The sequence below is a fragment of the Schistocerca serialis genome, chromosome 3 (assembly GCF_023864345.2).
Source record: "Schistocerca serialis cubense isolate TAMUIC-IGC-003099 chromosome 3, iqSchSeri2.2, whole genome shotgun sequence".
Classification (NCBI taxonomy): Eukaryota; Metazoa; Arthropoda; class Insecta; order Orthoptera; family Acrididae; genus Schistocerca; species Schistocerca serialis.
This window is the reverse complement of record NC_064640.1, coordinates 1,068,974,902-1,069,002,573: the sequence shown is the minus strand read 5'-3', so window position 1 is coordinate 1,069,002,573 and position 27,672 is coordinate 1,068,974,902.

Below are 27,672 nucleotides of genomic sequence, written 5' to 3'. Positions count from 1 at the left end.
TGTGTTTCATCGTCAATGTGAAGGTCCAAGGAATACATTGAACCTGCAGTAGTGTATCGGAAACTAATACTGGTCTCACAGGGAATGCTCAAAGCACCGACTGTAAGAAGAGTGTCTATTCTTGTACTTAAGGCGGCATTGTGCACTTTGTATTTAATTCCGATGCCATTTCTGTGTTTCATCGTCGATGTGTATGTCCAAGGAATACATTGAACCTGAAGTGGTGTACCGGATACTAATACTGGTCTCACAGGGAATGCTCAAATCACTGACTGTAAGTAGAGTCTGTATTCTTGTACTTATTTCGGCATTGTCCCTTTTGTATTCAATTCCGATGCGATTTTTGTGTTTCATCGTCAATGTGAAGGTCCAAGGAATACATTGAATCTGCAGTGGTGTATCGCATACTAATACTGGTCTCACAGGGAATGCTCAAAGCACAGACAGTAAGAAGAGTCTCTATTCTTGTACTTAAGGCGGCATTGTGCCTTATGTATTTAATTCCAATGCGATTTCTGTGTTTCATCGTCAATGTGAAGGTCCAAGGAATACATTGAACTTGCAGTGGTTTATCGGAAACTAATACTGGTCTCACAGGGAATGCTCAAAGCACCGACTGTAAGTAGAGTCTGTAATCTTGTAGCTAAGGCGGCATTTTGGCTTTTGTATTTAATTCCGATGCGATTTCTGTGTTTCATCGTCAATGTGACGGTCCAAGGAATACATTGAACCTGCAGTGGTGTATCGGAAACTATTACTGGTCTCACAGGGAATGCTCAAAGCACCGACTGTAAGAAGAGTCTCTATTCTTGTACTTAAGGCGGCATTGTGTCTTTTGTATTTAATTCCGATGCTATTTCTGTGTATAATCGTCAATGTGAAGGTCCAAGGAGTACATTGAACCTGCAGTGGTGTATCGGAAACTAATACTGGTCTCACAGGGAATGCTCAAAACACCGACTGTAAGAAGAGTCTCTATTCTTGTACTTAAGGCGGCATTGGGCCTTTTGTATTTAATTCCGATGCGATTTCTGTCCATAATCGTCAATGTGAAGGACCAAGAAATACATTGAACCTGCAGAGGTGTATCGGAAACTAATACTGATCTCACAGGGAATGCTCAAAGCCCCGACTGTAAGAAGATTGTCTATTCTTGTACTTAAGGCAGCATTGTGCCCTTTGTAATTAATTCCGATGCCATTTCTGTGTTTCATCGTCGATGTGAAAGTCCAAGGAATACACTGAACCTGCAGTGGTGTATCGGAAACTAATACTGGTCTCACAGGGAATGCTCAAAGCACTGACTGTAAGAAGAGTCTCTATTCTTGTACTTAAGGCGGCATTGTGCCTTTTGTACTTTATTCCGATGCGATTTCTGTGTATAAACGTCGATGTGAAGGTCCAAGGTATACATTGAACCTGCAGTGGTGTATCGGAATCTAATGCTGGTCTCACAGGGAATGCTCAAAGCACCGACAGTGAGAAGAGTCTCTATTCTTGTACTTAAGGCGGCATTGTTCCTTTTGTATTTAATTCCGATGTAATTTCAGTGTTTCATCGTCAATGTGTATGTTCAAGGAATACATTGAACCTGCAGCGGTGTATCGGAAACTAATACTGGTCTCACAGGGAATACTCGACGCACCGGCTGTGAGAATAGTCTCTATTCTTGTACTTAAGGCGGCATTGTGCCTTTGATATTTAATTCCGATGCGATTTCTGTGTTTCATCGTCAATGTGAATGTCTAAGGAATACATTGAACTTGCAGTGGTGTATCGGATATTAATACTGGTCTCTCAGGGAATGCTCAAATCACCGACTGTAAGAAGAGTCTCTATTGTTGTACTTAGGGCTTCATTGTGCCTTTTGTATCTAATTCCGATGCGATTTCTGTGTTTCATCGTCAATGTGAAGGTCCAAGGAATACATTGGACCTGCAGTGGTGTATCGGAAACTAATACTGATCTCAGAGGGAATGCTCAAAGCACCGACTGTAAGTAGACTCTGTATTCTTGTACTTAAGGCGGCATTGTACCTTTTGTATTTAATTCCGATGCGATTTCTGTGATTCATCGTCAATGTGAAGGTCCAAGGAATACATTGAACCTGCAGTGGTGTATCGGAAACTAATACTGGTCTCACAGGGAATGCTCAAACCACCGACTGTAAGAAGAGTCTCTATTCTTGTACTTAAGGCGGCATTGTGCCTTTTGTATTTAATTGCGATGCGATTTCTGTGTATAATCGTCAATGTGAAGGTCCAAGGAATACATTGAACCTGCAGTGGTGTATCGGAAACTAATTCTGGACTCACAGGGAATGCTCAAAGCACCGACTGTAAGAAGAGTCTCTATTCTTGTACTTAAGGCGGCATTGGGGCTTTTGTATTTAATTCCGATGCGATTTCTGTCTTTCATCGGCAATGTGAAGGTTCAAGGAATACATTGAACCTGTAGTGGTGTATCGGAAACTAATACTGGTCTCACAGGGAATGCTCAAAACACCGACTGTAAGAAGAATCTCTCTTCTTTTTTTTATGGCGGCATTGTGCCCTTTGTATTTAATTCCGATGCCATTTCTGTGTTTCATCGTCGATGTGAAAGTCCAAGGAATACACTGAACCTGCAGTGGTGAATCGGAAACTAATACTAGTCTCACAGGGAATGCTCAATGCACCGACTGTTAGAAGAGTCTCTATTCTTGTACTTAAGGCGGCATTGTGCATTTTGTATTTAATTCCGATGCGATTTCTGTGTTTCATCGTCAATGTGAGGTCCAAGGATTACATTGGACCTGCAGTGGTGTATCGGAAACTAATACTGGTCTCAGAGGGAATGCTCAAAACACCGACAGTAAAAAGGGTCTCTATTCTTGTACTTAAGGCGACATTGTTCCTTTTGTATTTAAATCCGATGTAATTTCAGTGTTTCATCGTCAATGTGTATGTCCTAGGAATACATTGAACCTGCAGTGGTGTATCGGATACTAATACTGGTCTCACAGGGAATGCTCAAAGCACCGACTGTAAGAAGAGACTCTGTTCTTGTACTTAAGGCGGCATTGTGCCATTTTGTATTTAATTCCGATGCGATTTCTGTGTTTCATCGTCAATGTGAAGGTCCAAGGAATACATTGAACCTGCAGTGGTGTATCGGAAACTAATACTGGTCTCACAGGGAATGCTCAAAGCACCGACTGTAAGTAGAATCTGTATTCTTGTACTTAAGGCGACATTGTGCCTTTTGTATTTAATTCCGATGCAATTTCTGTGTTTCATCGTCAATGTGAAGATCCAAGGAATACATTGAACCTGCAGTAGTGTATCGGAAACTAATACTGGTCTCACAGGGAATGCTCAAAGCACCGACTGTATGAAAAGTGTCTATTCTTGTACTTAAGGCGGCATTGTGCACTTTGTATTTAATTCCGATGCCATTTCTGTGTTTCATCGTCGATGTGTATGTCCAAGGAATACATTGAACCTGAAGTGGTGTACCGGATACTAATACTGGTCTCACAGGGAATGCTCAAATCACTGACTGTAAGTAGAGTCTGTATTCTTGTACTTATTTCGGCATTGTCCCATTTGTATTCAATTCCGATGCGATTTTTGTGTTTCATCGTCAATGTGAAGGTCCAAGGAATACATTGAATCTGCAGTGGTGTATCGCATACTAATACTGGTCTCACAGGGAATGCTCAAAGCACAGACAGTAAGAAGAGTCTCTATTCTTGTACTTAAGGCGGCATTGTGCCTTATGTATTTAATTCCAATGCGATTTCTGTGTTTCATCGTCAATGTGAAGGTCCAAGGAATACATTGAACTTGCAGTGGTTTATCGGATACTAATACTGGTCTCACAGGGAATGCTCAAAGCACCGACTGTAAGTAGAGTCTGTAATCTTGTAGCTAAGGCGGCATTTTGGCTTTTGTATTTAATTCCGATGCGATTTCTGTGTTTCATCGTCAATGTGACGGTCCAAGGAATACATTGAACCTGCAGTGGTGTATCGGAAACTAATACTGGTCTCACAGGGAATGCTCAAAGCACCGACTGTAAGAAGAGTCTCTATTCTTGTACTTAAGGCGGCATTGTGCCTTTTGTATTTAATTCCGATGCTATTTCTGTGTATAATCGTCAATGTGAAGGTCCAAGGAATACATTGAACCTGCAGTGGTGTATCGGAAACTAATACTGGTCTCACTGTGAATGCTCAAAGCACCGACTGTAAGAAGAGTCTCTATTCTTGTACTTAAGGCGGCATTGGGGCTTTTGTATATAATTCCGATGCGATTTCTGTCTTTCATCGTCAATGTGAAGGTCCAAGAAATACATTGAACCTGCAGTGGTGTATCGGAAACTAATACTGGTCTCACAGGGAATGCTCAAAGCACCGACTGTAAGAAGAGTGTCTATTCTTGTACTTAAGGCGGCAATGTGCCCATTGTAATTAATTCCGATTCCATTTCTGTGTTTCATCGTCGATGTGAAAGTCCAAGGAATACACTGAACCTGCAATGGTGTATCGGAAACTAATACTGGTCTCACAGGGAATGCTCAAAGCACCGACTGTAAGAAGAAAATCTATTATTGTACTTAAGGCGGCATTGTGCCATTTTGTATTTAATTCCGATGCGATTTCTGTGTTTCATCGTCAATGTGAAGGTCCAAGGACTACATTGACCGGCAGTGGTGTATCGGAAACAAATTCTGGTCTCACAGGGAATGCTCAAAGCACCGACTGTAAGTAGAATCTGTATTCTTGTACTTAAGGCGGCATTGTGCCTTTTGTATTTAATTCCGATGCGATTTCTGTGTTTCATCGTCAATGTGAAGGTCCAAGGAATACATTGAACCTGCAGTGGTGTATCAGAAACTAATACTGGTCTCACAGGGAATGCTCAAAGCACCGAGTGTAAGAAGAGTCTCTATTCTTGTACTTAAGGCGGAATTGTGCCCTTTGTATTTAATTCCGATGTAACTTCAGTGTTTCATCGTCAATGCGTATTTCCAAGGAATACATTGAACCTGCAGTGGTGTATCGGAAACTAATACTGGTCTCACAGGGAATGCTCAAAGCACCGACAGTGAGAAGAGTCTCTATTCTTGTACTTAAGGCGGCATTGTTCCTTTTGTATTTAATTCCGATGTAATTTCAGTGTTTCATCGTCAATGTGTATGTCCAATTAATACATTGAATCTGCAGTGGTGTATCGGATACTAATACTGGTCTCACAGGGAATGCTCAAAGCACCGACTGTAAGAAGAGTCTCTATTCTTGTACTTAAAGCGGCATTGTGTCTTTTGTATTTAATTCCGATGCTATTTCTGTGTATAATCGTCAATGTGAAGGTCCAAGGAGTACATTGAACCTGCAGTGGTGTATCGGAAACTAATACTGGTCTCACAGGGAATGCTCAAAACACCGACTGTAAGAAGAGTCTCTATTCTTGTACTTAAGGCGGCATTGGGCCTTTTGTATTTAATTCCGATGCGATTTCTGTCCATCATCGTCAATGTGAAGGTCCAAGAAATACATTGAACCTGCAGAGGTGTATCGGAAACTAATACTGATCTCACAGGGAATGCTCAAAGCCCCGACTGTAAGAAGATTGTCTATTCTTGTACTTAAGGCAGCATTGTGCCCTTTGTATTTAATTCCGATGCCATTTCTGTGTTTCATCGTCGATGTGAAAGTCCAAGGAATACACTGAACCTGCAGTGGTGTATCGGAAACTAATACTGGTCTCACAGGGAATGCTCAAAGCACTGACTGTAAGAAGAGTCTCTATTCTTGTACTTAAGGCGGCATTGTGCCTTTTGTACTTAATTCCGATGCGATTTCTGTGTATAAACGTCGATGTGAAGGTCCAAGGTATACATTGAACCTGCAGTGGTGTATCGGAATCTAATACTGGTCTCACAGGGAATGCTCAAAGCACCGACAGTGAGAAGAGTCTCTATTCTTGTACTTAAGGCGGCATTGTTCCTTTTGTATTTAATTCCGATGTAATTTCAGTGTTTCATCGTCAATGTGTATGTTCAAGGAATACATTGAACCTGCAGCGGTGTATCGGAAACTAATACTGGTCTCACAGGGAATACTCGACGCACCGGCTGTGAGAATAGTCTCTATTCTTGTACTTAAGGCGGCATTGTGCCTTTGGTATTTAATTCCGATGCGATTTCTGTGTTTCATCGTCAATGTGAATGTCTAAGGAATACATTGAACTTGCAGTGGTGTATCGGATATTAATACTGGTCTCTCAGGGAATGCTCAAATCACCGACTGTAAGAAGAGTCTCTATTGTTGTACTTAGGGCTTCATTGTGCCTTTTGTATTTAATTCCGATGCGATTTCTGTGTTTCATCGTCAATGTGAAGGTCCAAGGAATACATTGGACCTGCAGTGGTGTATCGGAAACTAATACTGATCTCAGAGGGAATGCTCAAAGCACCGACTGTAAGTAGACTCTGTATTCTTGTACTTAAGGCGGCATTGTACCTTTTGTATTTAATTCCGATGCGATTTCTGTGATTCATCGTCAATGTGAAGGTCCAAGGAATACATTGAACCTGCAGTGGTGTATCGGAAACTAATACTGGTCTCACAGGGAATGCTCAAACCACCGACTGTAAGAAGAGTCTCTATTCTTGTACTTAAGGCGGCATTGTGCCTTTTGTATTTAATTGCGATGCGATTTCTGTGTATAATCGTCAATGTGAAGGTCCAAGGAATACATTGAACCTGCAGTGGTGTATCGGAAACTAATTCTGGACTCACAGGGAATGCTCAAAGCACCGACTGTAAGAAGAGTCTCTATTCTTGTACTTAAGGCGGCATTGGGGCTTTTGTATTTAATTCCGATGCGATTTCTGTCTTTCATCGGCAATGTGAAGGTTCAAGGAATACATTGAACCTGTAGTGGTGTATCGGAAACTAATACTGGTCTCACAGGGAATGCTCAAAGCACCGACTGTAAGTAGAATCTGTATTCTTGTACTTAAGGCGACATTGTGCCTTTTGTATTTAATTCCGATGCAATTTCTGTGTTTCATCGTCAATGTGAAGGTCCAAGGAATACATTGAACCTGCAGTAGTGTATCGGAAACTAATACTGGTCTCACAGGGAATGCTCAAAGCACCGACTGTAAGAAGAGTGTCTATTCTTGTACTTAAGGCGGCATTGTGCACTTTGTATTTAATTCCGATGCCATTTCTGTGTTTCATCGTCGATGTGTATGTCCAAGGAATACATTGAACCTGAAGTGGTGTACCGGATACTAATACTGGTCTCACAGGGAATGCTCAAATCACTGACTGTAAGTAGAGTCTGTATTCTTGTACTTATTTCGGCATTGTCCCTTTTGTATTCAATTCCGATGCGATTTTTGTGTTTCATCGTCAATGTGAAGGTCCAAGGAATACATTGAATCTGCAGTGGTGTATCGCATACTAATACTGGTCTCACAGGGAATGCTCAAAGCACAGACAGTAAGAAGAGTCTCTATTCTTGTACTTAAGGCGGCATTGTGCCTTATGTATTTAATTCCAATGCGATTTCTGTGTTTCATCGTCAATGTGAAGGTCCAAGGAATACATTGAACTTGCAGTGGTTTATCGGAAACTAATACTGGTCTCACAGGGAATGCTCAAAGCACCGACTGTAAGTAGAGTCTGTAATCTTGTAGCTAAGGCGGCATTTTGGCTTTTGTATTTAATTCCGATGCGATTTCTGTGTTTCATCGTCAATGTGACGGTCCAAGGAATACATTGAACCTGCAGTGGTGTATCGGAAACTATTACTGGTCTCACAGGGAATGCTCAAAGCACCGACTGTAAGAAGAGTCTCTATTCTTGTACTTAAGGCGGCATTGTGTCTTTTGTATTTAATTCCGATGCTATTTCTGTGTATAATCGTCAATGTGAAGGTCCAAGGAGTACATTGAACCTGCAGTGGTGTATCGGAAACTAATACTGGTCTCACAGGGAATGCTCAAAACACCGACTGTAAGAAGAGTCTCTATTCTTGTACTTAAGGCGGCATTGGGCCTTTTGTATTTAATTCCGATGCGATTTCTGTCCATAATCGTCAATGTGAAGGACCAAGAAATACATTGAACCTGCAGAGGTGTATCGGAAACTAATACTGATCTCACAGGGAATGCTCAAAGCCCCGACTGTAAGAAGATTGTCTATTCTTGTACTTAAGGCAGCATTGTGCCCTTTGTAATTAATTCCGATGCCATTTCTGTGTTTCATCGTCGATGTGAAAGTCCAAGGAATACACTGAACCTGCAGTGGTGTATCGGAAACTAATACTGGTCTCACAGGGAATGCTCAAAGCACTGACTGTAAGAAGAGTCTCTATTCTTGTACTTAAGGCGGCATTGTGCCTTTTGTACTTTATTCCGATGCGATTTCTGTGTATAAACGTCGATGTGAAGGTCCAAGGTATACATTGAACCTGCAGTGGTGTATCGGAATCTAATGCTGGTCTCACAGGGAATGCTCAAAGCACCGACAGTGAGAAGAGTCTCTATTCTTGTACTTAAGGCGGCATTGTTCCTTTTGTATTTAATTCCGATGTAATTTCAGTGTTTCATCGTCAATGTGTATGTTCAAGGAATACATTGAACCTGCAGCGGTGTATCGGAAACTAATACTGGTCTCACAGGGAATACTCGACGCACCGGCTGTGAGAATAGTCTCTATTCTTGTACTTAAGGCGGCATTGTGCCTTTGATATTTAATTCCGATGCGATTTCTGTGTTTCATCGTCAATGTGAATGTCTAAGGAATACATTGAACTTGCAGTGGTGTATCGGATATTAATACTGGTCTCTCAGGGAATGCTCAAATCACCGACTGTAAGAAGAGTCTCTATTGTTGTACTTAGGGCTTCATTGTGCCTTTTGTATTTAATTCCGATGCGATTTCTGTGTTTCATCGTCAATGTGAAGGTCCAAGGAATACATTGGACCTGCAGTGGTGTATCGGAAACTAATACTGATCTCAGAGGGAATGCTCAAAGCACCGACTGTAAGTAGACTCTGTATTCTTGTACTTAAGGCGGCATTGTACCTTTTGTATTTAATTCCGATGCGATTTCTGTGATTCATCGTCAATGTGAAGGTCCAAGGAATACATTGAACCTGCAGTGGTGTATCGGAAACTAATACTGGTCTCACAGGGAATGCTCAAACCACCGACTGTAAGAAGAGTCTCTATTCTTGTACTTAAGGCGGCATTGTGCCTTTTGTATTTAATTGCGATGCGATTTCTGTGTATAATCGTCAATGTGAAGGTCCAAGGAATACATTGAACCTGCAGTGGTGTATCGGAAACTAATTCTGGACTCACAGGGAATGCTCAAAGCACCGACTGTAAGAAGAGTCTCTATTCTTGTACTTAAGGCGGCATTGGGGCTTTTGTATTTAATTCCGATGCGATTTCTGTCTTTCATCGGCAATGTGAAGGTTCAAGGAATACATTGAACCTGTAGTGGTGTATCGGAAACTAATACTGGTCTCACAGGGAATGCTCAAAACACCGACTGTAAGAAGAATCTCTCTTCTTTTTTTTATGGCGGCATTGTGCCCTTTGTATTTAATTCCGATGCCATTTCTGTGTTTCATCGTCGATGTGAAAGTCCAAGGAATACACTGAACCTGCAGTGGTGAATCGGAAACTAATACTAGTCTCACAGGGAATGCTCAATGCACCGACTGTTAGAAGAGTCTCTATTCTTGTACTTAAGGCGGCATTGTGCATTTTGTATTTAATTCCGATGCGATTTCTGTGTTTCATCGTCAATGTGAGGTCCAAGGATTACATTGGACCTGCAGTGGTGTATCGGAAACTAATACTGGTCTCAGAGGGAATGCTCAAAACACCGACAGTAAAAAGGGTCTCTATTCTTGTACTTAAGGCGACATTGTTCCTTTTGTATTTAAATCCGATGTAATTTCAGTGTTTCATCGTCAATGTGTATGTCCTAGGAATACATTGAACCTGCAGTGGTGTATCGGATACTAATACTGGTCTCACAGGGAATGCTCAAAGCACCGACTGTAAGAAGAGACTCTGTTCTTGTACTTAAGGCGGCATTGTGCCATTTTGTATTTAATTCCGATGCGATTTCTGTGTTTCATCGTCAATGTGAAGGTCCAAGGAATACATTGAACCTGCAGTGGTGTATCGGAAACTAATACTGGTCTCACAGGGAATGCTCAAAGCACCGACTGTAAGTAGAATCTGTATTCTTGTACTTAAGGCGACATTGTGCCTTTTGTATTTAATTCCGATGCAATTTCTGTGTTTCATCGTCAATGTGAAGATCCAAGGAATACATTGAACCTGCAGTAGTGTATCGGAAACTAATACTGGTCTCACAGGGAATGCTCAAAGCACCGACTGTATGAAAAGTGTCTATTCTTGTACTTAAGGCGGCATTGTGCACTTTGTATTTAATTCCGATGCCATTTCTGTGTTTCATCGTCGATGTGTATGTCCAAGGAATACATTGAACCTGAAGTGGTGTACCGGATACTAATACTGGTCTCACAGGGAATGCTCAAATCACTGACTGTAAGTAGAGTCTGTATTCTTGTACTTATTTCGGCATTGTCCCATTTGTATTCAATTCCGATGCGATTTTTGTGTTTCATCGTCAATGTGAAGGTCCAAGGAATACATTGAATCTGCAGTGGTGTATCGCATACTAATACTGGTCTCACAGGGAATGCTCAAAGCACAGACAGTAAGAAGAGTCTCTATTCTTGTACTTAAGGCGGCATTGTGCCTTATGTATTTAATTCCAATGCGATTTCTGTGTTTCATCGTCAATGTGAAGGTCCAAGGAATACATTGAACTTGCAGTGGTTTATCGGATACTAATACTGGTCTCACAGGGAATGCTCAAAGCACCGACTGTAAGTAGAGTCTGTAATCTTGTAGCTAAGGCGGCATTTTGGCTTTTGTATTTAATTCCGATGCGATTTCTGTGTTTCATCGTCAATGTGACGGTCCAAGGAATACATTGAACCTGCAGTGGTGTATCGGAAACTAATACTGGTCTCACAGGGAATGCTCAAAGCACCGACTGTAAGAAGAGTCTCTATTCTTGTACTTAAGGCGGCATTGTGCCTTTTGTATTTAATTCCGATGCTATTTCTGTGTATAATCGTCAATGTGAAGGTCCAAGGAATACATTGAACCTGCAGTGGTGTATCGGAAACTAATACTGGTCTCACTGTGAATGCTCAAAGCACCGACTGTAAGAAGAGTCTCTATTCTTGTACTTAAGGCGGCATTGGGGCTTTTGTATATAATTCCGATGCGATTTCTGTCTTTCATCGTCAATGTGAAGGTCCAAGAAATACATTGAACCTGCAGTGGTGTATCGGAAACTAATACTGGTCTCACAGGGAATGCTCAAAGCACCGACTGTAAGAAGAGTGTCTATTCTTGTACTTAAGGCGGCAATGTGCCCATTGTAATTAATTCCGATTCCATTTCTGTGTTTCATCGTCGATGTGAAAGTCCAAGGAATACACTGAACCTGCAATGGTGTATCGGAAACTAATACTGGTCTCACAGGGAATGCTCAAAGCACCGACTGTAAGAAGAGTCTCTATTCTTGTACTTAAGGCGGCGTTGTGCCTTTTGTACTTAGTTCCGATGCGATTTCTGTGTATAATCGTCAATGTGAAGGTCCAAGGTATACATTGAACCTGCAGTGGTGAATCGGAAATTAATACTGGTCTCACAGGGAATGCTTGAAACACTGACTGTAAGAAGAGTCTCTATTCTTGTAGTTAAGGCGGCATTGTGCCTTTTGTATTTAATTCCGATGCGATTTCTGTGTTTCATCGTCAATGTGAAGATCCAAGGAGTACATTGAACCTGCAGTTGTGTATCGGAAACTAATACAGGTCTCACAGGGACTCCTCAAACCACCGACTGTAAGAAGAGTCCCTATTCTTGTGCTTATGGCGGCATTCTGCTCTTTGTATTTAATTCCGATGCGATTTCTGTGTTTCATCGTCAATGTGAAGGTCCAAGGTATACATTGAAACTGCAGTGTTGTATCGGAAACTAATACTGGTGTCGCAGGATAGGATCAAAGCACAGTCTCTAAGAAGTCTCACTCTTCTTGCACTTAAGGCGTTATTGTGCCCATTGTATTTAATTCCGAAATAATTTCAGTGTTTCATCGTCAATGTGTATGTTCAAGGAATACATTGAACCTGCAGTGGTGTATCGGAAACTAATACTGGTCTCACAGGGAATACTCGACACGCCGGCTGTGAGAATAGTCTCTATTCTTGTACTTAAGGCGGCATTGTGCCTTTGGTATTTAATTCCGATGCGATTTCTGTTTTTCACCGTCAATGTGAGTGTCTAAGGAATACATTGAACCTGCAGTGGTGTATCGCATACTAATACTGGTCTCTCAGGGAATGCTCAAATCACCGACTGTAAGAAGAGTCTGTATTGTTGTACTTAGGGCTTCATTGTGCCTTTTGTATTTAATTCCAATGCGATTTCTGTGTTTCATCATCAATGTGAAGATCCAAGGAATACATTGAACCTGCAGTGGTGTATCGGAAACTAATACTGGTCTCACAGGGAATGCTCAAAGCACCGACCGTAAGTAGAGTCTGTATTCTTGTACTTAAGGCTTCATTGTGCCATTTGTATTTAATTCCGATGCGATTTCTGTGTTTCATCGTCAATGTGAAGGTCCAAGGAATACATTCTACCTGCAGTGGTGTATCGGAAACTAATACTGGTCTCACAGGGAATGCTCAAAGCACCGATTGTAAGAAGAGTCTCTATTCTTGTACTTAAGGCGGCATTGTGCCTTTTGTATTTAATCCGATGCGATTTCTGTGTATAATCGTCAATGTGAAGGTCCAAGGATACATTGAACCTGCAGTGGTGTATCGGAAACTAATACTGGTCTCACAGGGATTGCCCAAAGCACCGACTGTAAGAAGAGTCTCTATTCTTGTACTTAAGGCGGCATTGGGCCTTTTGTAGTTAGTTCCGATGCGATTTCTGTCTTTCATCGTCAATGTGAAGGTTCAAGGATTACATTGAACCTGCAGTGGTGTATCGGAAACTAATACTGGTCTCACAGGGAATGCTCAAAGCACCGACTGTAGGAAGAGTGTCTATTCTTGTACTTAAGGCGGTATTGTGCCCTTTGTATTTAATTCCGATGCCATTTCTGTGTTTCATCGTCGATGTGAAAGTCCAAGGAACACAGAACCTGCAGTGGTGTATCGGAAACTAATACTGGTCTCACAGGGAATGCTCAAAGCACCGACTGTAAGAAGAGTCTCTATTCTTGTACTTAAGACGGCATTGTGCACTTTGTATTTAATTCCAATGCCATCTCTGTGTTTCATCGTCGATGTGTATGTCTAAGGAATACATTGAACCTGAAGTGGTGTACCGGATACTAATACTGGTCTCACAGGGAATGCTCGAATCATCGACTGCAAGTAGAGTCTGTATTCTTGTACTTAAGGCGGCATTTTGCCTTTTGTATTTAATTCCGATGCGATCAATGTGTTTCATCGTCATTGTGAAGGTCCAAGGAATACATTGAACCTGCAGTGGTGTATCGGAAACTAATCCTGGTCTCACAGGGAATGCGCAAAGTACCGACTGTAAGAAGAGTGTCTACTCTTGTACTTAAGGCGGCATTGTGCCCTTTGTATTTAATTCCGATGCCATTTCTGTGTTTCATCGTCGATTTGAAAGTCCAAGGAATACACTGAACTTGCAGTGGTGTATCGGAAACTAATACTGGTCTCACAGGGAATGCTCAAAGCACCGACTGTAAGAATAGTCTCTATTCTCTGTATTTAAGGCGGAATTGTGCCTTTTGTATTTAATTCCGATGCGATTTCTGTGTGTAATCGTCAATGTGAAGGTCCAAGCAATACATAGAACCTGCAGTGGCGTATCGGAAACTAATACGGGTCGCACAGGAAAGTATCAAAACACAGATTCTAAGAAGTCTCACTCTGCTTGTACTTATGGAGTCATTGTGCCCTTTGTATTTCATTCCGATGTAATTTCAGCGTTACATCGTCAATGCGTATTTCCAAGAAATACATTGAACCTGCAGTGGTGTATCGGAAACTAATACTGGTCTCACAGGGAATGCTCAAAGCACCGACAGTGAGAAGAGTCGCTATTCTTGTCGTTAAGGCGGCATTGTGCCTTTTGTATTTAATTCCGTTGCGATTTCTGTGTTTTATCCTCAATGTGAAGGTCCAAGGAATACATTGGACCTGCAGTGGTGTATCGGAAACTAATACTGGGCTTGTGGTGTCACCGCCAGACACCACACTTGCTAGGTGGTAGCTTAAATCGGCCGCGGTCCATTTAGTACATGTCGGACCCGCGTGTAGCCACTGTGTAATCGCAGACCTAGCGCCACCACCAAGGCAGGTCTCGTGATACGAGAGAGCACTCGCCCCAGTTGTACGAGAACCTAGCTACCGACCAGATGTACGAAGCCTTTTCTCTCTCATTAGCCGAGAGACAGAATAGCCATCAGCTAAGTTAATGGCTACGAACTATCAAGGCGCCATTTGTATCAGTGCCTATAGCTTACGAGTATTCAAGAGAGATGTATTCCAAGGACTAATAAAAAGATAAGTAATAAGCATCTACATACTTTTCTTCTTATTCATTTATAAGTTCTCATGTTCCAGACTTCACGCCCGTCGGCGTTAGCCTTGCGTGCCCTATCGGCTACAGCGTTAGTCTAGCGTTCATTTTCAGCCATCTCAACTTCACGGTGTCGGCCCAGATACCGACACAACATTGGCGACGAGATTAAAGAGTTCTTTGCTTGCTTACATTTAATTGTGTAATGGCTTCGCCACATTCTCCAGATGTACTGTCCGAATTTTATCGCTTGCAGAATCAGCAGACGCAGGCGTTACTGGATGCCCTTGGACAGCTCGTCCAGGGTCAACGTACCATTCAAACCGATGCGGCCGCCGCCGCTTCTTCGCTACCGCTGCCACTAAACGCTGTTGCACCTCCCTTTCGACCATACGTGGCAGCCGATGAGACCTGGCACGAGTGGTCTCGCCAGTTCAACTTTCACCTCGCTGCCTACAGAATTCAAGGTAATGAGCGGCAGCCGTTTTTGCTTTCTTGTGTCGGTGTGTCCACATACCGTGTGATAGTGAAATTGTTTCCCCGACGAGACGTAGCAACTCTGTCCTACGAAGAAATTTTGTCTGCATTAGATGCCTATTTCAAAGAAACAGTTAATGTGGTTGCAAAACGGTATACGTTCTTTCGTACAAAACGTACGGCCGGTCAAACTAATAGGGAGTGGGTAGCAACATTGCAAGGACTTACTAGGGACTGTGCTTTTGAATGTGACTGTGGTCTTTCTTATTCAGATACAATGGTGCGTGATGCAATTGCACAGAACGTTTCTGATGTTCGCATACGGGAGCAAATTTTGAAACTAGTTAATCCCTCCCTTCAACAAGTGATAGACATATTGGATAGACAGGACACACTTGACTGTGCTCAGGAATCTTTTGAAACTTCGCCAGCCGTGTGTAACATTAACCGGCCTGCTGGACATACTGCGCGGCCCGGTAACCGGGCCTTGCGCACGTCGACACAGCGGCCGCCGCGTGCTAAGCCAGGTGTGCCGCGCCAGCACACAAATGCAGTGAAATCATGCCCGCGGTGTGCTACTAGACATTCGCGTGAACATTGCCCGTCACGCCAAGCTATTTGCATTTTCTGCAATAAGAAAGGACATGTTCAAAGTGTTTGCCAGAAAAAGCTCAGATCAGACAATCACAATCATTCCAGGCCCTTTGCTTCGCGCCGGAATCGAACCAAGGACACTCAGGCTCGTGGACCTTCGCCTATGGACATTCATGTCGTTAATTCCGCTTCGTCCAGTGACACTTCCTCTAACAGTAACTGTGTTCGTCCCACAAAAACTGTGCGTCGACGTCGCCGGAAATCACTTCAATTACATCTACTTGCTCGCCTCATCCCCAGGTGTTACCGACGATGCCTTCCATTTTGCCCCATGGCGACGCGCCGCCGCCGCCGCAGCAGCAGCAGCCGCCGCCGCCGCCGCTTGTTCTCCCGCCGGCGCCGCCCGCATTCGACGCTTCGTTGCAGCCGCCAAGCGCCTCCCAGGGTCACGCGCCGCCGATCGCTTCCCGTGACCAGCTGTCCTCCGCCATGGAACTCCCGCCCGCTCCGGACCACATGACGTCATCGCGCGTCGGCTACCCCGACGCAATGGAGGTCGACCCTTCGGTCCCTCCTGTCTCTTTACGGGCGCATACACCGCATGTTGACGTGCACCCTGGACTAGTTTTTCAGGCGTTTCCTAGCTCCCCTCGGACCGAATGACCGGGTGCGGGTGGCACAGCCTCGCCTGTTGTTAGGCTCCCCACCTCATCGCATACGTCAACATGTGGTCCTCCCCACGGCGGGCGGAAGCCTTATCACACGACCGTTCGCCGATTTGCGGGGGAGGAATGTGGTGTCACCGCCAGACACCACACTTGCTAGATGGTAGCTTAAATCGGCCGCGGTCCATTTAGTACATGTCGGACCCGCGTGTCGCCACTGTGTAATCGCAGACCTAGCGCCACCACCAAGGCAGGTCTCGTGATACGAGAGAGCACTCGCCCCAGTTGTACGAGAACCTAGCTACCGACCAGATGTACGAAGCCTTTTCTCTCTCATTAGCCGAGAGACAGAATAGCCATCAGCTAAGTTAATGGCTACGAACTATCAAGGCGCCATTTGTATCAGTGCCTATAGCTTACGAGTATTCAAGAGAGATGTATTCCAAGGACTAATAAAAAGATAAGTAATAAGCATCTACATACTTTTCTTCTTATTCATTTATAAGTTCTCATGTTCCAGACTTCACGCCCGTCGGCGTTAGCCTTGCGTGCCCTATCGGCTACAGCGTTAGTCTAGCGTTCATTTTCAGCCATCTCAACTTCACGGTGTCGGCCCAGATACCGACACAACAGGTCTCACAGGAAAGGATCAAAGCACAGTCTCTAAGAAGTCTCACTCTTGTTGCACTTTAGGCGGCATTGTGCCTTTCATATTTAATTACGATGTAATTTCAGTGTTCATCGTCAATGTGTATGTCCAAGGAATACATTGAATCTGCAGTGGTGTATCGGAAACTAATACAAGTCTCACAGGGAATGCTCAAAGCACCGACTGTAAGAAGAGTCTCTATTCTTGTACTTAAGGCGGCATTTTGCATTTTGTATTTAATTCCGATGCGATTTCTGTCTTTCATCGTCAATGTGAAGCTCCAAGAAATACATTGAACCAACAGTGGTGTATCGGAAACTAATACTGGACACACAGGGAATGCTCAAAGCACCGACTGTAAGAGGAGTCTCTATTCTTGTACTTAATAGCAGCATTGTGTCTTTTGTATTTAATTCCGATGCGATTTCTGAATAGCATCGCCAATGTGAAGGTCCAAGGAATAATTAGAACCTGCAGTGGTGTATCGGAAACTAATACTGGTCTCACAGGAAGGGATCGAAACACAGACCCTAAGAAGTCTCACTCTTCTTGTACTTAAGGCGTTATTGTGCCCTTTGTAATTATTCCGATGTAATTCCAGTATTTCATCGTCAATGTGTATGTCCAAGGAATACATTGAACCTGCAGTGGTGTATCGGTAACTAATACTGGTCTCACAGGGAATGCTCAAGCACCGACTTTAAGAAGAGTCTCTATTCTTGTACTTAAGGCGGCATTGTGCCTTTTGTATTTAATTCCGATGCGAATTCAGTATTTCATCGTCAATATGAAGGTCCAAGGAATACATTGTACCTCCAGTGGTGTATCAGAAACTAATACTGGTCTCACAGGAAAGGATCAAAGCACAGACCCTAAGAAGTCTCACTCTTCTTGTACTTAAGGCGCCTTTGTGCCCTTTGTATTTAATTCCGATGTAATTTCAGTGTCTCATCGTCAATGTGTATGTCCAAGGAATACATTGAACCTGCAGTGGTGTATCGGAAACTAATACTGGTCTCACAGGGAATGCTCAAAGCACCGACTGTAAGAAGAGTCTCTATTCTTGTACTTAAGGCGGCATTGTGCCTTTTTGTATTTAATTCCGATGCGATTTCAGTGTTTCATCGTCAATGTGAATGTCCAAGGAATACATTGAACCTGCAGTGGTGTATCGGAAACTAATACTGGTCTCACAGGGAATGCTCAAAGCACCGACTGTAAGAAGAGTCTCTATTCTTGTACTTAAGGCGGCATTGTGCCTTTTTGTATTTAATTCCGATGCGATTTCAGTGTTTCATCGTCAATGAGAAGGTCCAAGGAATACATTGAACCTGCAGTGGTGAATCGGAATCTAATACTGGTCTCACAGGGAATGCTCAAAGCACCGACTGAAAGTAGAGTCTGTATTCTTGTACTTAAGTCGGCATTGTGCCTTTTGTATTTAATTCCGATGCGATTTCTGTGTTTCATCGTCAATGTGAAGGTCCAAGGAATACAATGACCTGCATTGGTGTATCGGAAACTAGTACTGGTCTCACAGGGAATGCTCAAAGCACCGACTGTAAGAAGAGTGTCAATTCTTGTACTTAAGGCGGCATTGTGCCCTTTGTATTTAATTCCGATGCCATTTCTGTGTTTCATCGTCGATGTGAAAGTCCAACGAATACACTGAACCTGCAGTGGTGTATCGGAAACTTATACAGGTTTCACATGTAATGCTCAAAGCACCGACTGTAAGAAGAGTCTCTATTCTTGTACTTAAGGCGGCATTGTGCCTTTTGAATTTAATTCCGATGCGATTTCTGTGTGTAATCGTCAATGTGAAGGTCCAAGGAATACATTGAACCTGCAGTGGCGTATCGGAAACTAATACTGGTCTCACAGGGAATGCTCAGAGCACCGACTGTGAGAAGAGTGTCTATTCTTGTACTTATGGCGGCATATTGCCCTTTGTATTTAATTCCGATGCCATTTCTGTGTTTCATCGTCAATGTGTATGTCCAAGGAATACATTGAATCTGCAGTGGTGTATCGGATACTAATACTGGTCTCACAGGGGATGATCAAAGCACAGACTGTAAGAAGAGTCTCTATTCTTGTACTTAAGGCGGTATTGTGCCTTTTGTATTTAATTCCAATGCGATTTCTGCGTTTCATCGTCAATGTGAAGGTCCAAGGAATACATTGAACCTGGAGTGGTGTATCGGAAACTAATACTGGTCTCAAAGGGAATGCTCAAAGCACCGACTGTAAGTAGAGTCTGTATTCTTGTAGCTAAGGCGGCATTGTGCCTTTTGTATTTAATTCCGATGCGATTTCTGTGTTTCATCGTCAATGTGACGGTCCAAGGAATACATTGAACCTGCAGTGGTGTATCGGAAACTAATACTGGTCTCACAGGGAATGCTCAAAGCGCCGACTGTAAGAAGAGTCTCTATTCTTGTACTTAAAGCGGCATTGTGCCTTTTGTATTTAATTCCGATGCTATTTCTGTGTATAATTGTCAATGTGAAGGTCCAAGGTATACATTGAACCTGCAGTGGTGTATCGGAAACTAATACTGGTCTCACAGGGAATGCTCAAAGCACCGACTGTAAGAAGAGTGTCTATTCTTGTACTTAAGGCAGCATTGTGCCCTTTGTATTTAATTCCGATGCCATTTCTGTGTTTCATCGATGATGTGAAAGTCCAAGGAATACACTGAACCTGCAGTGGTGTATCAGAAACTAATACTGGTCCCGCAGGGAATGCTCAAAGCACCGACTGTAAGGAGAGTCTCTATTCTTGTACTTAAGGCGGCATTGTGCCATTTGTATTTAATTCCGATGCGATTTCTGTGTATAATCCTCAATGTGAAGGTCCAAGGTATACATTGAACCTCCAGTGGTGAATCGGAAACTAATACTGGTCTCACAGGGAATGCTCGAAGCACCGACTGTAAGAAGAGTCGCTATTCTTGTAGTTAAGGCGGCATTGTGCCTTTTGTATTTATTTCCGATGCGATTTCTGTGTTTCATCGTCAATGTGAAGTTCCAAGGAGTACATTGAACCAGCAGTGGTGTATCGGAAACTAATACAGGTCTCACAGGGACTGGTCTAACCACCGACTGTAAAAGAGTCTCTATTCTTGTACTTATGGCGGCATTCTGCCCTTTGTATTTAATTCCGATGCGATTTCTGTGTTTCATCGTCAATGTGAAGGTCCAAGGAATACATGGAAACTAAAGTGTTGTATCGGAAACTAATACTCGTCTCACAGGGAATGCTTCAATCGCCGACTGTAAGAAGAGTCTCTATTCTTGTACTTAAGGCGGCATTGGGCCTTTTGTATTTAATTCCGATGCGATTTCTGTCTTTCATCGTCAATGTGAAGGTTCAAGGAATACATTGAACCTGTAGTGGTGTATCGGAAACTAATACTGGTCTCATAGGGAATGCTCAAAGCACCGACTGTAAGAAGAGTGTCTATTCTTGTACTTAAGGCGGCATTGTTCCTTTTGTATTTAATTCCGATGTATTTTCAGTGTTTCATCGTCAATGTGTATGTCCAAGGAATACATTGAATCTGCAGTGGTGTATCGGATACTAATAATGGTCTCACAGGGAATACTCAAAGCACAGACTGTAAGAAGAGTCTCTATTCTTGTACTTAAGGCGGCAGTGTGCCTTTTGTATTTAATTCCCATGCGATTTCTGTGATTCATCGTCAATGTGAATGTCCAAGGAATACATTGAACCTGGAGTGGTGTATCGGAAACTAATACTGGTCTCACAGGGAATGCTCAAAGCACCGACTGTAAGAAGAGTCTCTATTCTTGTAATTAAGACGGCTTTGTGCCTTTTGTATTTAATTCCTATGCGATTTCTGTGTATAATCGGCAATGTCAAGGTCCATGGAATACTTTGAACTTGCAGTGGTGTATCGGAAACTAATTCTGGTCTCACAGGGAATGCACAAAGCACCGACTGTAAGAAGAGTCTCTATTCTTGTACTTAAGGCGGCATTGGGCCTTTTGTATTTAATTCCGATGCGATTTCTGTCTTTCATCGTCAATGTGAAGGTCCAAGAAATACATTGAACCTGCAGTGGTGTATCGGAAACTAATACTGATCTCACAGGGAATGCTCAAAGTACCGACTGTAAGAAGAGTCTCTATTCTTGTACTTAAGGCGGCATTGTGCCTTTTTGTATTTAATTCCGATGCGATTTCTGTGTTTCATCGTCAATGTGAAGGTCCAAGGAATACATAGAACCTGCGGTGGTGAATCGGAAACTAATACTGGTCTCACAGGGAATGCTCAAAGCACGGACTGAAAGTAGAGTCTGTATTCTTGTACTTAAGTCGGCATTGTGCCTTTTGTATTTAATTCCGATGTGATTTCTGTTATTCATCGTCAATGTGAAGGTCCAAGGAATACAATGAACCTGCATTGGTGTATCGGAAACTAGTACTGGTCTCACAGGGAATGCTCAAAGCACCGACTGTTAGAAGAGTGTCAATTCTTGTACTTAAGACGGCTCTGTGCCCTTTGTATTTAATTCCGATGCCATTTCTGTGTTTCTTCGTCGATGTGAAAGTCCAACGAATACACTGAACCTGCAGTGGTGTATCGGAAACTTATACTGGCCTCACAGGTAATGCTCAAAGCACCTACTGTAAGAAGAGTCTCTATTCTTGCACTTAAGGCGGCATTGTGCCTTTTGAATTTAATTCCGATGCGATTTCTGTGTGTAATCGTCAATGTGAAGGTCCAAGGAATACATTGAACCTGCAGTGGCGTATCGGAAACAAATACGGGTCGCACTGGAAAGGATCAAAACACAGACTCTAAGAAGTCTCACTCTGCTTGTACTTAAGGCGTCATTGTGCCCTTTGTATTTAATTCCGATGTAATTTCTGTGTTTCATCGTCAATGCGTATTTCCAAGGAATACATTGTAACTGCAGTGGTGTATCAGAAACTAATACTGGTCCCACAGAGAATGCTCAAAGCACCCGAAAGTAAGAAGAGTCTCTATTCTTGTACTTAAGGCGGCATTGTTCCTTTTGTATTTAATTCCGATGTATTTTCAGTGTTTCATCGTCAATGTGTATGTCCAAGGAATACATTGAATCTGCAGTGGTGCATCGGATACTAATAATGGTCTCACAGGGAATGCTCAAAGCACAGACTGTAAGACGAGTCTCTATTCTTGTACTTAAGGCGGCATTGGGCCTTTTGTATTTAATTCCGATGCGATTTCTGTGTTTCATCGTCAATGTGAAGGTCCAAGGTATACATTGAACTTGCAGTGGTGTATCAGAAACTAATTCTAGTCTCACAGGGAATGCTCAAAGCACCGACTGTAAGACGAGTCTCTATTCTTGTACTTAAGGCGGCATTGGGCCTTTTGTATTGAATTCCGATGCGATTTCTGTCTTTCATCGTCAATGTGAAGGTTCAAGGAATACATTGAACCTGTAGTGGTGTATCAGAAACTAATACTGGTCTCACAGGGAATGCTCAAAGCACCGACTGTAAGAAGAGTGTCTATTCTTGTACTTATGGCGGCATTGTGCCCTTTGTATTTAATTCCGATGCCATTTCTGTGTTTCATCGTCAATGTGTATGTCCAAGGAATACATTGAATCTGCAGTGGTGTATCGGATACTAATACAGGTCTCACAGGGAATGATCAAAGCACAGTCTGTAAGAAGAGTCTCTATTCTTGTACTTAAGGCGGCATTGTGCCTTTTGTATTTAATTCCAATGCGATTTATGTGTTTCATCGTCAATGTGAAGGTCCAAGGAATACATTGAACCTGCAGTGGTGTATCGGAAAATAATACTGGTCTCAAAGGGAATGCTCAAAGCACCGACTGTAAATAGAGTCTGTATTCTTGTAGCTAAGGCGGCATTGTGCCTTTTGTATTTAATTCCGATGCGATTTCTGTGTTTCATCGTCAATGTGACGGTCCAAGGAATACATTGAACCTGCAGTGGTGTATCGGAAACTAATTCTGGTCTCACAGGGAATGCTCAAAGCGCCGACTGTAAGAAGAGTCTCTATTCTTGAACTTAAAGCGGCATTGTGCCTTTTGTATTTAATTCCGATGCTATTTCTGTGTATAATCGTCAATGTGAAGGTCCAAGGAATACATTGAACCTGCAGTGGTGTATCGGAAACTAATACTGGTCTCACAGGGAATGCTCAAAGCACCGACTGTAAGAAGAGTCTCTATTCTTGTACTTAAGGGGGCATTGGGCCTTTTGTATTTAATTCCGATGCGATTTCTGTCTTTCATCGTCAATGTGAAGGTCCAAGAAATACATTGAACCTGCAGTGGTGTATCGGAATCTAATACTGGTCTCACAGGTAATGCTCAAAACACCGACTGTAAGAAGAGTGTCTATTCTTGAACTTAAGGTAGCATTGTGCCCTTAGTATTTAATTCCGATGCCATTTCTGTGTTTCATCGTTGATATGAAAGTCCAAGGAATACACTGAACCCGCAGTGGTGTATCGGAAACTAATACTGGTCCCACAGGGAATGCTCAAAGCACCGACTGTAAGAAGAGTCTCTATTCTTGTACTTAAGGCGGCATTGTGCCTTTTGTATTTAATTCCGATGCGATTTCTGTGTATAATCCTCAATGTGAAGGTCCAAGGTATACATTGAACCTTCAGTGGTGAATCGGAAACTAATACTGGTCTCACAGGGAATGCTCGAAGCACCGACTGTAAGAAGAGTCTCTATTCTTGTAGTTAAGGCGGCATTTTGCCTTTTGTATTTTTTTCCGATGCGATTTCTGTGTTTCATCGTCAATGTCAAGGTCCAAGGAGTACATTGAACCAGCAGTGGTGTATCGGAAACAAATACAGGTCTCACAGGGACTGGTCAAACCACCGACTGTAAGAAGAGTCTCTATTCTTGTACTTATGGCGGCATTCTGCCCTTTGTATTTAATTCCGATGCGATTTCTGTGTTTCATCGTCAATGTGAAGTTCCAAGGAATACATGGAAACTGCAGTGTTGTATCGGAAACTAATACTGGTCTCACAGGGAATGCTGTAAGCACCGACTGTAAGAAGAGTCTCTTTTCTTGTACTTAAGGCTGCTTTGTGCCTTTTGTATTTAATTCCGATGCGATTTCTGTGTATAATCGGCAATGTGAAGGTCCATGGAGTACATTGAACTTGCAGTGGTGTATCGGAAACTAATTCTGGTCTCACAGGGAATGCTCAAAGCGCCGACTGTAAGAAGAGTCTCTATTCTTGTACTTAAGGCGGCATTGGGCATTTTGTATTTAATTCCGATGCGATTTCTGTCTTTCATCGTCAATGTGAAGGTTCAAGGAATACATTGAACCTGTAGTGGTGTATCGGAAACTAATACTGGTCTCACAGGGAATGCTCAAAGCACCGACTGTAAGAAGAGTGTCTATTCTTGTACTGAAGGCGGCATTGTTCCTTTTGTATTTAATTCCGATGTATTTTCAGTGTTTCATCGTCAATGTGTATGTCCAAGGAATACATTGAATCTGCAGTGGTGTATCGGATACTAATAATGGTCTCACAGGGAATGCTCAAAGCACAGACTGTAAGAAGAGTCTCTATTCTTGTACTTAAGGCGGCATTGTGCCTTTTGTATTTAATTCCCATGCGATTTCTGTGATTCATCGTCAATGTGAATGTCCACGGAATACATTGAACCTGGAGTGGTGTATCGGAAACTAATACTGGTCTCACAGGGAATGCTCAAAGCACCGACTGTAAGAAGAGTCTCTATTCTTGTACTTAAGGCGGCTTTGTGCCTTTTGTATTTAATTCCGATGCGATTTCTGTGTATAATCGGCAATGTCAAGGTCCATGGAATACATTGAACTTGCAGTGGTGTATCGGAAACTAATTCTGGTCTCACAGGGAATGCTCAAAGCACCGACTGTAAGAAGAGTCTCTATTCTTGTACTTAAGGCGGCATTGGGCCTTTTGTATTTAATTCCAATGCGATTTCTGTCTTTCATCGTCAATGTGAAGGTTCAAGGAATACATTGAACCTGTAGAGGTGTATCGGAAACTAATACCGGTCTCACAGGGAATGCTCAAAGCACCGACTGTAATCTTGTACTTATGGCGGCATTGCGCCCTTTGTATTTAATTCCGATGTCATTTCTGTGTTTTATCGTCGATGTGAAAGTCCAAGGAATACACTGAACCTGCAGTGGTGTATCGGAAACTAATACTGGTCTCACAGGGAATGCTCAATGCACCGACTGTAAGAAGAGTCTCTATTCTTGTACTTAAGGCGACATTGTTCCTTTTGTATTTAAATCCGATGTAATTTCAGTGTTTCATCGTCAATGTGTATGTCCTAGGAATACATTGAACCTGCAGTGGTGTATCGGATACTAATACTGGTCTCACAGGGAATGCTCAAAGCACCGACTGTAAGAAGAGACTCTATTATTGTACTTAAGGCGGCATTGTGCCATTTTGTATTTTATTCCGATGCGATTTCTGTGTTTCTTCGTCAATGTGAAGGTCCAAGGAATACATTGACCTGCAGTGGTGTATCGGAAACTACTTCTGGTCTCACAGGGAATGCCCAAAGCACCGACTGTAAGCAGAATCTGTATTCTTGTACTTAAGGCAGCATTGTGCCTTTTGTATTTAATTCCGATGCGATTTCTGTGTTTCATCGTCAATGTGAAGGTCCAAGGAATACATTGAACCTGCAGTGGTGTATCGGAAACTAATACTGGTCTCATAGTGAATGCTCAAAGCACCGACTGTAAGAAGAGTGTCTATTCTTGTACTTAAGGCGGCATTGTGCAATTTGTATTTAATTCCGATGCCATTTCTGTGTTTCATCGTCGATGTGCATGTCCAAGGAATACATTGAACCTGAAGTGGTGTACCGGATACTAATACTGGTCTCACAGGGAATGCTCAAAGCACTGAATGTAAGAAGTGTCCTTATTCTAGTACTTAATTCGGCATTGTGCCTTTTGTATTTAATACCGATGCGATTTATGTGTTTCATCGTCAATGTGAAAGTCCAAGGAATACATTGAACCTGCAGTGGTGTATCGGAAACTAATACTGGTCTCACAGGGAATGCTCAAAGCACCGACTGTAAGAAGAGTCTCTATTCTTGTACTTAAGGCGGAATTGTGCCTTTTGTATTTAATTCCGATGCGATTTCTGTGGCTAATCGTCAATGTGAAGGTCCAAGGAATACATTGAACCTCCAGTGGCGTATCGGAAATTAATACGGGTAGCACAGGAAAGGATCAAAACACAGACTCTAAGAAGTCTCACACTGCTTGTACTTAAGGAATCATTGTGCCCTTTGTATTTAATTCCGATGTAACTTCAGTGTTTCATCGTCAATGCGTATTTCCAAGGAATACATTGAACCTGCAGTGGTGTATCGGAAATTAATACTGGTCTCACAGGGAATGCTCTAAGCACCGACAGTGAGAAGAGTCTCTATTCCTGTACTTAAGGTGGCATTGGACCTTTTGTATTTAATTCCGATGTAATTTCAGTGTTTCATCGTCAATGTGTAAGTCCAATTAATACATTGAATCTGCAGTGGTGTATCGGATACTAATACTGGTCTCACAGGGAATGATCAAAGCACAGACTGTAAGAAGAGTCACTATTCTTGTACTTAAGGCGGCATTGTGCCTTTTGTATTTAATTCCGATGCGATTTCTGTGTTTCATCGTCAATGTGAAGGTCCAAGGAATACATTGAACTTGCAGTGGTGTATCGGATACTAATTCTAGTCTCACAGGGAATGCTCAAAGCACCGACTGTAAGAAGAGTCTCTATTCTTGTACTTAAGGCGGCATTGGGCCTTTTGTATTGAATTCCGATGCGATTTCTGTCTTTCATCGTCAATGTGAAGGTTCAAGGAATACATTGAACCTGTAGTGGTGCATCGGAAACTAATACTGGTCTCACAGGGAATGCTCAAAGCACCGACTGTAAGAAGAGTCTCTATTCTTGTAGTTAAGGTGGCATTGTGCCTTTTGTATTTAATTCCAATGCGATTTCTGTGTTTCATCGTCAATGTGAAGGTCCAAGGAATACATTGAACCTGCAGTGGTGTATCGGAAACTAATACTGGTCTCACAGGGAATGCTCAAAGCACCGACTGTAAGAAGAGTCTCTATTCTTGTACTTAAGGCGGCATTGGGCCTTTTGTATTTAATTCCGATGCGATTTCTGTCTTTCATCGTCAATGTGAGGGTCAAAGAAATACATTGAACCTGCAGTGGTGTATCGGAAACTAATACTGGTCTCACAGGGAATACTCAAAGTACCGACTGTAAGAAGAGTCTCTATTCTTGTACTTAAGGCGGCATTGTGCCTTTTTGTATTTAATTCCGATGCGATTTCTGTGTTTCATCGTCAATGTGATGGTCCAAGGAATACATAGAACCTGCGGTGGTGAATCGGAAACTAATACTGGTCTCACAGGGAATGCTCAAAGCACCGACTGAGAGTAGAGTCTGTATTCTTGTACTTAAGTCGGCATTGTGCCTTTTGTATTTAATTCCGATGCGATTTCTGTTATTCATCGTCAATGTGAAGGT